The sequence below is a fragment of the Balaenoptera physalus genome, assembly GCF_965194825.1.
Source record: "Balaenoptera physalus genome assembly, chromosome: 2".
In the NCBI taxonomy this organism is placed as follows: Eukaryota; Metazoa; Chordata; class Mammalia; order Artiodactyla; family Balaenopteridae; genus Balaenoptera; species Balaenoptera physalus.
The window spans coordinates 151,967,053-151,980,753 of NC_138883.1; positions in this window are offsets into that span (position 1 = coordinate 151,967,053).

Consider the following 13,701-nt stretch of genomic DNA (forward strand, 5'->3'; position numbering starts at 1 on the left):
GTTTGTAAACCTCAGCGCCAGCCTCCAATGTGGAATATCTGCATTTTACAAAAAGGCCTCACGCAACCAAGGGTCATTTGTTATATAATTGTGTTAAGATATTGAAGTGATTTCCCGAACCAAAGTTCTCTGAAGTGTTGGAGTCTGTCAGAAACACTGGCAGTTTATAATCTCACCACTTATGCAGACGTTGGGGTAGATATGAAGAACATAATGATATGTGGAGAAGAATCTCCAAGTAATTTATTTAAACAATGGTTACAATTGTGCTTTCTCTGTTTCCTGTGTCTCTAGTAATTTAACCTACAGTATTTCATTCATGACATTTAATCAATACATGCAAATCACTTCAGGCACCTATATTCTATCCTGAATTCGTTAATCTACTTGGGCAAGAGACAAGCATATAAGAAGGTTTCTCGGTTGAGGTCATGAAGGAGGATGAGTACTATCAAGTTCCACTATGGTAAGTCCTTCAGAGACTAATACCCCAAACTGTAAGTTGTCCTTTGGGCTTGCGTTTTTTTTTTTTTAAATAAATTAATTTATTTTATCTTTGGCTGTGTTGTGTCTTCATTGCTGTGCACGGCCTTCTCTAGTTGCGGCGAGCGGGGGCCACTCTTCATTGCGGGATGCGGGCTTCTCATTGCGGTGGCTTCTCTTAGTGTGGAGCACGGGCTCTAGGCACGTGGGCTTCAGTAGTTGTGGCACGTAGGCTCAGTAGTTGTGGCTCATGGGCTCTAGAGCATAGGCTCAGTAGTTGTGGTACATGGGCTTAGTTGCTCCGCGGCATGTGGGATCTACACGGACCAGGGCTCTAACCTATGTCCCCTGCATTGGCAGGCAGATTCTTAACCACTGAGCCACGAGGGAGGCCCTGGCTTGCGTTTTTAATTCAAGCATTTTACAGTTAGATATATTTTGCACAAACTTGAAAGTACAAACATATTGGTTCTTCTTCTTTTTCTTACTGTTTCTATTCTACATGGTACTTTCTGATAGAAAATACAAAATAAGCATGCTTCTTGCAGAGGTCAGGATGTTTTATTCATCATGGAACATAAGGGTGAAAGTAATGCAGTAAAATTTCACTTGTGCCGGTCATCAATAGGAATTTGGTTTATGACTGCACAATAAGAAACCAATGAGAGCGGCTGTCCTATCATGATATATCATAAAATATCCCTTAATCCTTAGGTTTTTGTTAAGAGCTGATTTATCAGAGGTCTGAAATAGATACAAATTAAGTTTAATACAATGCAGTGCAGCCCGATCAGACTACTATTGCATTAAATTGACATAAATTGAATCATTTTTAATGAAATGAGCATACCTCAGTGTTTCGGAATTCTTGTTATTATTCATAGTAGAGAAGAACAATGAGACGTTTTATGATTTTTAGTTATGTGTATTCCTTTGTTCCATAGTCCATCTGTTGGACTATTTTTGAATTGCATAAATCTATTGTCATCATTAGTAGCTTCATTAATAAATAAATCTGAAATGAGAATGTTCACAGGTTTGTCTACATCATGTGCCTCTGACTTTTCAGAGCACAGATCCAGGATGGGCGAGATGTTAATACCTCACATTTATTATGAGGTTTTTCCATTCATTGGCCGATTCGCTAACCCCACACATCCAATAAAGCAGCTCTAATTAAATGATATCTCCAGCAGAACGGAGTTCTACCAACATGGATGAGCCAATCTCTCTCTAGATCTCTCTTTAGTGAGCACCTAATGAGAGATGACTGTATGAATAAATTATATTTCACCCACACACAGATTTCTCTACAGCTGAAAGGATGAGGATGATCTCCATGTACTACGATGGAGAGACATCGGTATATATTTGTGAGAAAAGCAAGTTATACAACAGTGAATGTTGAATTCTTATATCATACACTGTTGTATATTATGCATATGTGGAAAGGGCAAGATACAAATTAATATATATTTGTATTTCCTTATGTCTACCTAAAGAAATCCGGGATGAGAAAAAACTCAGTTAAATAAGTACATTAAAGACTCAAAAATAAATAGGTTGGATGGGGAGAGGCATAAGTGAGATATTGGTTTATCTTTTTTACATCCTTTTGACTTTTAGACCATATAAACATGGGCTATCTCTTCAAAAAAACACACCATATTGGGCGATTGGGATTGACATGTATACACTGATGTGTATAAAATTGATGACTGATTAAAAAAAAAAAAAGAAAAAAAAAAAAAACCACACCATAAATCAATGAATTCTGTAGTAGATGTTATTGGCGACCTGCACTGATCCCCTTTATGGAGCCCCTGACCCCAGACTTTCAGCTGCAGTGGGTTCGGGGTGCTAATCACTCATGGCTGCATCGTTTTCCAGAAGGTTGCCCTCACCTGGCTTGGGCCACCTCCGCAGGAAGCACAGGAGATTATGTGCTCTTTCAGTTAGAAGTATCCCACGGCCCATGATGAATCAATGTGAAAGTACACAGCCCCCTTGCCTCTGAGTGAGACAGCTCTTGCTCCGTGCACACCCCAGGGCCCCCCCTTGGACTCGGGCAGAAGATGGACCGCAGTCTAAACGCACTGTGCTTATTTTCTTCCTCTGCTCCCTCGGGCTTCCCCCACCCCTAAAGTGTTTCTCCTGAGAGCACTCCTTCAATATATCACTTACACAAGCATCTCCATTTCAAGCTCTGCTTCTCACGGCCCTGTCCTGGAGTCAAATTATAAAACCGTCCATGTAGATAGTATAACACCATTTTCATGGTGTCTTCTCATCCGCAAGTTAGTGCATTTTATGGATGATCATCTAAGGAAAGCTAAGTAAGCAATGTGTGGGTGGAATAATATCACAGATACTCCCCTGCTGACAATGGTAAAATGAGACTTTTAGCGGATTCGTGTGAGGTCCACGCATTTTTATTTACTTTTACTATGTTTCTCAGTTATATTGAAATTAATTCCATCTGCTGCTTACACTGTGGATTTTAACGACCCTTATCCAGCAATGAGAACTTTATTGAAAAAATAAGAATGTTTTAGGGTTAACTCAAATGAAGAAATTCCTCCGAGTAAATGAAGCAGTCAACCATCAGCACTGGTCGTCCTGAGGGTTCAAGGTCAATTGCCCTATGGCGATGGTGTGTCCAGGAGAGAAAATCACTGGAGATTTTGAGCAGGAGGGACTGTAATTCACGACATGTGGTGACCACAAAACCAACAGAAGAGATGGGGACTCGGAAGGAATGGAAGACACCACCTTCTTATGTGGGCTACTCACTGCCAGAGTCAGGAGACGGCAGAAGCAGCAGGATGGCAGCAGAGAAAATCTCTGCAGGGAAAACCCAAGCTTGCTCTTCATTATCAGGTCTGCTGAACCTTGTCCTTTGTGCTCATGCCTTTGAAAGAGAAGGAATGTGGCTTCTGGTTCTCTCCCATCTTGGTAATCTGCAAAGTCTCTCACTGGTGGGCTTCAACCATAAACGCAGCTGGCAAAGGATGCAGAGAAAGCAGCTTCCATTTCTTGAACCCTTGTACTGGAGGGGAGTGCTTGGAAAGGTGGGGGGGGGGAGCTTGCAGGGGTCACGGACAGTCAGATGGACTAGCCCACCCACAGGCAGAGAGCATCCCTCTGCAAATCCAAAAGACACGCTGTGGTCCTCAGAAATGAAAGATTCTGGGAACAGTGAAAGAGGCACAACCATACCCACTTGGCATTTGAGTGGAGACATGCCTGGAGTGTCTAATAAACTGGCCTTCCAGTCTAAGGTTGTATTGATATGTGTTCTCGAGTTTGATTTGATTGCACTTAGTAGCATGGAATTGCCTGTTCTTCTGATGACACTGTGACTGCTTTTTAAAAATGTACTTAACATTTTCCCTCTGGGTTGAGTGCTTCACACATTCAAATTAAGCGCTGAACTGCCTGTTTTCCATGTGAAATGCTTATTGATTTAATTTTCTTTTAGTTCAGACGGTTATGCTGTTATTCTGAAGATGGGGTCTTACACACAGAGTACTCTGAAACTGCCAGCTGGGTAATGATTATATGTATAACGAATGCACCTTGTTATAAAGGGTATGGTTTCAGGGCCATTAGGAGGGACCCACGCCTGAAAACATCTCTACAACAGGTGCCACAGTAATGGAAATTCCCTAAATTAGCCACGTATTTTTTTTAATGTTCTCTATCTATTGCCCACAAGAACTAACAATCCAATTTGCCCTGAGGTTTTAGTAACAAAATAAATACGTTTTTCTTCTGGTGAGAAAATCCCAAATTAGCAACATGAGTAAAAATAAAAATACACAAAATACGATAAAGTGGATAATGATACCTGAGACAGAATAAGGTGCTGTGAAAAAGAGGTTTAAAAAGTGACACGTTTACAAAGCAAACTTTGATGGCAAGCTGGTGTAGTGTGACAAGCTGATGATGCAGAATCAAAAAGACATGAATTTGAGTCCTGTGACATTGCGTGAATAAACTAACCTCTTTAAATACAAAACGGGATAACGTCAATCTTGTGTTAGCTCCGTGTTCCCTCTTGGATTAAATAAAGTAGGATATATAAAAGTTTCAGCTCAGTGTATGTTACAAGTAGGGTCTCAGTTGTAATTACTCTCTTCCCAAATCTGTTCTGTATTTTGCTTACAATTAGTTTGCTGTCAGCACCTTAGCTATTGGAAAGGTGTATCACCATGGAAAGGTGAGTGTTTTTGTTCAGAGAGATTTCTTCCTGCTGGACCTGGTCGAAACTGCACTTTAGTCCATGTATCCCTCCTAGAGTCTCTGAGATTTTACAGCATTTATTATGTTATAATAAACTAGAATTTTTTAAATGTGTTAGTATCATGAGCACATAGATATTTCTGGGTAAAAATCTTAAGTGGTTTCCATTTTCTGCATTTTTTATAGTTGTAAAAATCAACAAGGTACTGTAATAGATAAAATGATTTCAGCACCTAAGAGACAAAGTTTCCACGAACACCAAGGTGTTCCATTATCATAATTTTGATTTGGTCCATGGGAAAGAGGGCTCAGTTTCAAATGAGACAGCATTCTCTGTATGATAATTCATGAATTAACTTCTCCCCAAATAGAATTCATACAAATAAAGCTGCTCAAGGGACAGATGCAGGATGAGATTAGAGTATAAAACTCTATGGATTGTTTGGAGGACATGACAAAATGAGGGTATTTGTTTTATTAAATAAAGATATATTAACTCTCTGAATGTTCCATAAAGAGGGATATGTGTGTGTGTGTGTGTGTGTGTGTGTGTGAATTATGACTACTTCTGAGGAAGGTAAGTAGCTTGGAGTGACTGGAAAACATATTCATTCACAGAAGTGATAGGGTAGGAGGATGTTGATGGTATTTATAAAGGGTTGTGACATGCCTGCCAGGCCAGGTATTATCCTGAAGCAATGGAGAGACACTGGAGTTTTAGCATCAGAATAAAAGCAAGATGGGGTTTGCATTTTTTACCCAAGTATAATTGATTTACAATATTGTGTTAGCTTTGGGTGTACAGCACTGTGACTTGTTTTGTTTTGCAGATTATATTCCATTATAAGTTATTAAAAGATATTGGGTATAATACCCTGTGCAATATAGTAAATCCTTGTTGCTTATCTATTTTATGCAGTAGTTTATATCTGTTAATCCCAAACGCCTAATTTGTCCTTCCCCACCTTCCTCTCCCTTTTGGTAACCATAAGTTTGTTTTCTATGTCTGTGAGTCTTGCTTCTGTTTTGTATATAGGTTAATTTGTATTATTTTTTAGATTCCACATATAAGTGATATCATATAGTATTTGTCTTTTTCTGTCTGGCAATATTTCATTCTTTTTATGGCTGAGTAATATTCCATTTTATTTATAGATAGATAGTCACATCTTCTTAATTCATCTGTTGATGGGCACTTGGGTTGTTTCCATGTCTTGGGTATTGTGAATAATGCTGCTATGAACATTAAGGTACATGTATCTTTTTGAATCAGCATTTTTGTTTTTTCCAGAAATATACCCAGGAGTGGAATTGCTGGATCATATGGTAGTTCTATTTTAGAAAGATAATTCTTGCCGATAATTTGAAGGGGCAAGGATTCAGGCAAGGAGATCAACTTGGAAGTTATTGCAATATTCTCATTAAGGAATGATACAAACATTTACTATAATTGTGACAGCAAGAGTAGTAAGGAGAATACACATTCAAGAAATACAAGTAATCCTATTTGCCTTGCATTATTGTCGACTATATACACGTCTGTCTTCACTAGATTTTAAGGGACCAATGGCAGAACAATATTTATTAACTTTTTACTCTATAATATACTGCATGCATAGAATATGTTTGGTATTTGATTGAATGTACTCTGGATTTATTATTTTCTATTGAATGAAGAGAACAACTAAATGATGAACACAGATAAACATACATATCTCAACAGTAGTTAAACTATAAGGCACTTCAGAACGAAAAGCCAGTGACTTTGATCAGGGATTCTAACACAAGTAACATCATATAAAAACTGGCTAAATTAAATGCAACAGCAGATCGGCCTGGCTGTGATCCAGTTCCTTCTCCAGATGGTTTGTCCCTGTGCAGGTAGAGATAGGAAAATGAAAAGTGATTATCCTGCTAGACTGCTGTCTTTATGCCAAACAGAATTATTTACAAATTTCTTTGAGATTAATAAAAGACAGAACCATTCCAAGAAGGAAACTTTGTTTAAAAGATTGTGAATGAAACTTGGCTGAGAACAATCCTAGACCAAGACTCGGGGCTCTAAAACCTGCACTTTCCTATTTTCTTTCTGAACGGCCCTCATAGTTCAATGGTCAAAACGGCCCTCGGCCAGAGATGCCCTACCATAAATTGTTCTATTTTCCTTCTCAGAATAAAATAGTTTCTGTTAAACTACAAAAAAATTTGAATGTGCATTGGTAGCCCCAGTTGAAAGAAACAAAAAAGAAAAAAGAAAGTCTTCCTCTTAGCCCAGGCATGAAATCCCATTAACATTGAATATGTCATGGGGAATATTTGGTTCCATAGAATACTAACTCTAACTCCTGCTACAAGGTTAATATGTTTGTTTAACTTAGTGTTTTCAGGCTCATTAGACAGTGTTTAGATATTACGTATTATAATTATTAATCATATCTCAAAGGAGGAATGAAATGTATTCCACCAAATATCTCCAAATTAGTATGCATCTTAGTTCCTATTAATTTTGAAAATGGGAAAACTAATGGCATACTATAAAGGATTGTGTGTATGATATTATTCGCCTAAATCAATATCTACATAGGGTTTTTAAAATAATTTTTCCAAATGGCTTAGAAAGAAAAAGCACTTATATTTATTTAATTATCAGATTCTAACAAGAAATTACAATAATAACTGGATACTGTGTGAAAATATTGATTTTGTGCTTTCTTTTATCCAGTAACCATAGAATATCATAAAAATTCAATGCAGCCTTATTCTTCCAGCTTGCATTTAAAGATTCACAGACTTTAAAGGATATTCATCATCTGTCTTCTGGAGCATTTATGCTCCAATCTATAGCAGTATAATCTCCTTAGGAGTTTGGGCTCATAATTTTCTCTTAGAACTTTTGCTGAAACAGGCCTGCTTTATCATCGAGCTTGAATCTTAAATAGTTTCTCTTTCAAATACTAACCATGGGTTATTAATTTAAATGTTCCCTTTGTGGTTCCATCAATGAGGACTTATAGGTATGATTTGTAATTATATGATAAGGTTGTTAACATTTTTATTTGAGAAATACAATAAAATAAAATAACTCAAGCCTTACCTTCTAGATTTAATGTAAAACATCAGTGGGAAAGGTAACATTTTCATTACTTAAATTCATTTTTATTTTAAAATAAATTTGTAGAAGAAAAATATAAGTATGTTTAAAGCATAATATTTTAGTGAAAGAAAAGCAAATTCAAGGATGAGACCAATAAGTTTGTATCTTGGATTATCTACTCACTATGTAACAATTTAATTAAACCATTTTCCTCCAAATTATACTTTATTCCTCCTTTATTTTGTAATAATAACAAAATTTACATTTAGATGAGGCTTAAATAAGTATATATATATATTTATGTTATTATTTCTATATATAAGCCTAGCATTCTGCAGTGTGTAGGAGTTACTGACTAAAGAAGAACACCTTTATGTATAAAGCCCAGAGAAGATAATATTTATCTGTAATATAAATATAACTAGGTTAATTTTGGTTATTTATTTGATAGAAAGAAAAAAACTTGTCAAACCTTTGACTCAGAATCTAAAATCTTATTCTTATTCTAAATGAAATAGTCCTTCCTATCCCAGGCCACTTTTTCTGCATTTTATCTACGCTATGTGATCATCTTAAACTAGAATCACGTCTTCAAATATTCTACCATCAAAGGTGTGCAAGTTGGAGTCCACTCCAGCTGAGATGAGGAAGCAGGAACTGGATTTACTCTTTTGCCTGAAATAAGTAACAAACAAATAGATTATGTGTATGAAGTAATATAATTCAAGTTATTAGACACCAGGCAGTGAAGGGGCACAGTGAGATTTGGGAAGGGAATGAGGGCAGCCCTATGCCTGCCAAAGTTTAATGCATGGAGAAAATTTATGGGCCACAGCCCATAAAAGAGGAATCAGGAGTCTGGGGAGACCAAGGCAGATAGAGTTCATAGAGCAGCGTACTGGAGAAGAGAGAATGCAGAGAGAGAGGGAGAGAGAGAGAGAGGGAGGGAGAGAGAGAGAGAGAGTCTCCCCTTTAAGTCTTCATCTGCGGATGCATCAGGACATGAGGGAGGCAACTGCTACTCAGGGGAAAGAACTGCTCTAAAGAACTGCAAGGAACAAAGGCCTGGAATCATACTCTGTCAACAAAACTGGAGAATCTATTTCAAGGAAGATTGAGTATAATACTCAGGAGGGCTTTGCCTAAGTAATGGGAAAATTAACCCACTAATGAAATGAAGATGGCAGTGTTACTGAGGGTGGGAGGAAGGGATTCAAGGTACTCTGTCTCTAATTGGTATATTAATCTACCCGTGTCAATTATCACCTCAAATGTGAATGGTTTAAATATACCAATTAAAGACAGAGATTATCAGAGTGGATAAACACAAACAAACAACCCCCACCCCCCAGACTCAACTTAATGTTGAGAAAACCATGGAAAATGTAAGCTCAGGTAAATTAAAGAGAAGAAGGGACATATACCATGCAAACACTAGTCAAAGAAAGTTGGAGAAGCATATATTAATTTCAGACAAATCAGAATTCAGAAAGAGGAAGATTAAAATAGATAAAGGGAGGCATTACATAATGATAAAGGTGTCAATGTTCTAAAAAATGTAGAGCTAATATTTTGAGTGAGAAATGAACATTTTTCCATTAAGACCAAGAACAAGGCATGATGTCCTCTATAGGCTCTCCTGTTCAACATGGCACTGGGGGTCCTGGCTAATACAAAATAAAAGAGAAGAGGAGAGGAGAGACAAAAGAAAAAATGTACAGATTAGAAAGGAAGAAATTATATCATTTTTATTTGCAGCAGACAAGGTTGACTATGCAGAAAATTCCAGACACTCTTCAAAAAACTCTTGGAACTATTAAGTATAACAAGATCACAAGATACAAAGTTAATATACGAAAGCAGAGTGTTTGCCTACATACCAGCAATGAGCAATTGGAATTTGAAATCTAAATCTCTCTCTCTATATATATATGCCATTTACAGTAGCACCAAAGGATAAAAAGATTTATATATGTCTAATTAAACATGTACGGATCTATATGTGGAAAACTACAAAACTCTGGTTAAAAAAATCAAAGATCTATATAAACTGAGAGATAGTCTGTGTTCACGGGTTGTGAAGACTGTTAAGTTGTGAATTCTCCTCAATGTGATCTATAGATTCCATCCAATCCCAATCAAAATCTCAGCAAGCTGGTTTGTAAGTACTGACAAGCTGAATCTAAGGTATATATGGAAAGGCCTGGAATAGCCATATAATACCAAGAAGAAGAACAAAGTCAGAGGATTGACGCTACCAAACTTCAAAACTTCCTATAAAACTACAGTGATCAAGACCCCATGGTACTGACAAAACAATAGGTGTGCACGTCTAGGAACAGAATAGGGAGCCCAGAAATGGACCCACACAAATACAGCCACCTGATTGTTGACAAAGGAACAAGGGACTTCAATTGAGAAAGGAAAGTCTTTTAAAACAATGGTGTTGAAACAATTGGACATCCTTAAGGGGAAAATGACCTTAGGTTCAGCCCTTGCACCTTTCACAGAAATTAACTCAAAAATGGATCTTAGATTTAAATGTAAAAGGAACAATTAAGAAACAGCCAGAAAAAAACGTAGGAGAAAATAGGTGACATCGGGGTTGGTGATGAGTTTTTAGATACAACACCCAAAGCACAATCTATGAAAGTAAAAATAGATAAGATGGACTTTATTAAATCAAAAATATTTGCTTTGTCAAACACCGTTAAGAGAATAAAAAGACAAGCCAAAGACTGGAGGAAATATTTGCAAAACACACACATATCTGCTAAAGAACATGTTTCCAAAGACTCACATGCAAAAATATTTGAATCAACAATAAGAAAGCAAAAAACTTATTGAAAAAAATAGAGTAAAGATCTGATCGGACACCTGAATAGAGAAGATATGTTGATGCAAATAAGCTTATGGAAAGATAGATGCTCCATATCATTTGTCATTAGAGAACTGCAAATTAAAATTACAATGGGATACCACGGCATACCTAGCAGAGTGGCCAAACTCCCCCCACTGACAACACCAAAAGCTGGGGAAGATGTGGTATAACAGGAAGTCTCGTTCACTGCAACTGGGATTGCAAAAAGGTACAGCTACTTTGGATGACAGTTACACAGAGTTCTTACAAAGCTGAACATAGGCTTATCATACAATCTAGCAATTGCATTCCTAGGTATTTGCCCAACTGATGTAAAGACTCAGGTTCACACAAAAACCTATTTTCTATAGCTTCACTCATTATTTCTACAAACTGTACACAGTCACCTTGTTTTTAAATAGGAAAATGAATAAGTGAATTGCAGTACATACACACAATGAATATTATTCAACAATAAAAATAAGTGAAGTATCAAATGAGTATCAAAATACACATATCATGTTCTGATTCAGTTGTAAAACATTTCTTCTATTTTTTAAGATTATTTACATTATCTTCTCTGCTCTAAAAGGGCTTTTTTAAGAATTCAAACGAAATCTTAGTATATCTAAACACTGTAATTGTCCCAAGTTTTGAAAATATAACACCTCTATGAATAACTTGCTCCTTAATTGGCTGATTAGCATTTATTTTGGCACTTAACGTTTATATCACATGTGAGCATATAAAAACTCTACTCATATAGAAATAAATCCCGCAAGTTGATTGTCAGAATGCCATAGTCAGGAAAACATTAGATTATTGGGAGCTGTGTGTTTATATTCTGGGTCTGCAACTTACAATTACGTTATTCTTGGATAGGGGTCTTAAAGTATTTATATTTTAGTTTCCCCTTCTGTACATCAGAAATTACAGTACTTACACACATTGATTTGGCATTTATTTGAGACAATACACAATAATTGTGTATCCAAATGTTAAATATTACAATTATATTTGGGAAAAAACCCAATCTGATCCTTCTCCATCTTAGTAAACTCAGCCTTTGAGTTTCTTGATATTAGTCATGACAATGGATAAAGCAGAGAGCTGGAAAAATCAGAAGGGTAAATCAGTTACATTTCAAAGTAACTACTAGCTGGAGAAAAGCCTGTCTCCAGAAAGTGGGAAGAAGACAGAACACTGAAGGAACATAGAAGGAACATTTGGGGACTCTGGAGAGAAAGGGAGAAGGAAAAAAGTATGGAAACATCTGCCTTTCATTGAGATACGTAAATAAGAGAGAAAAATATTACAGGGGTCTTTGATTTTAGACATAAGATTTTTCATTTAAGAAGCACAGTTATAGGACCTGCTTGAGGTAGCCTTTATTTTTCCTGTTGTGTCACAGGAAATTAGAGACTCTCATAATAACAGAACTACCTGAGAAAAAGGCTGCACGTGCTCAGTGTAACGTGTCACCGCCAGAAGGAACGAGCATCCCGTAACTTTAGAGTCCATCCACGCACAGGGGCCCCATCCCCATTTCCAGGTGGCCGGCCCCCACTAAATGGCATTACAAGCTATGAATCACGTGACCGTCTGCCCACTTATGACCCATCACATGCTCCGAGGACAAGATGAGAAGTGTATAATGCTCACCTCATTTCATTTTTAGGGCATAAATATCACGGGGGCACCAGGCATACTAGACAGGCATCTTAATTGCGGTGGGCCCACAGCTCTTAGGCAGAGACGTTTCACATGGATGCACAAACTTGTGACTTACGGACGGCCCTGACAACTGTACAAGGAGGATTCCCAAACGGAGAGGGGGTCACTGCTGACTCAGGAAACATCCACACTGCATGCAAAATGGGCGCCCGCCAATTTTCTGGCTTCATTTAACACACGTCACATGCGTGTGGCATGACTGTGTTGCTGACAGAGAAAGCAAGGCTTTTGGTGACCATTTCCTGACTGGAAAAAGAAAAGAAAAAAGAAAACATTTTTTCTTCTCTAGCAGATTGGATCTAATGTGTCCAAAGGAAATAGTAGGTGTAGGAGAGCTGGGGGAGAGTGAAGGATCCCTGTTCTTTCTGATAAAGGCTGGGCATTCATGTACTTGGGAATGTTTGCAGAACGGGGCCCAGTCAATTCTGAACGAGCCAAGCCCGGAAGATGAGAACTCATCACGGACTTGTGCATTATTTTACTTTCTTGAACAGAAAAATAGAGAGTGTCACACTGAGTATGTGACTGCTTCCTGGCCTTTTGTCTATATTGTTATCTTGGTACTTAGTATTTTTACCTTATAATATTATTATATGTATTACAACATCTTTGCCAATAAGAATGTAAATACAATTAAAGAAACATAAATATTCTCTTTATGTCTCAAAAATCAAACGTGGTGCTTTACAAACAGCAAAAGTCCAATGACTATTCTTATGTAGGAATTGAGTAAAATGGCCGCAGCAAAATATAGCCATTCCATGGTTCTTTGACAGACGTTTCTAAAATTTTATAAGAAATTAAACTACTCAAAATTGTAACGACTTCAATACAAGTCACTGAAGGAGTGAAGCAGAAGGGTAAGTTCATCCTAAAGGCCTCCCCAACTGGCAATTCACTGAACAAACATTTGTGACTTGCCCGTGTCTATAATGCATTTCTTTTTTTCTAATCAGTATATGAACACACTTATAATAACGCTGGTGGGAAGTTCAAGCTCACTCAATGTGACTAAGCTAGGAAAAGGAAAGTCTTTGACACTGGTTCTCCCTGACAGTGAGCTCTCGTAGCCCCAGACTATTTCATTAGTTACTTTCCTGTTGGAAAAAAGAAAAAGTCTTGCCGACGCTCCAGGGCTTGTCAGCGTGGGAGCTCAACTTTGGTGTCAGTGTTTACGCCTTTCCTCACTTTGAGCTATCAGCAGTGTTAAGACATATATTTGATAAGTGAAACGTGTCATAGCTTTAATACCACAGGGCCCTGCTGCGTCGTCCAGGTGACGATC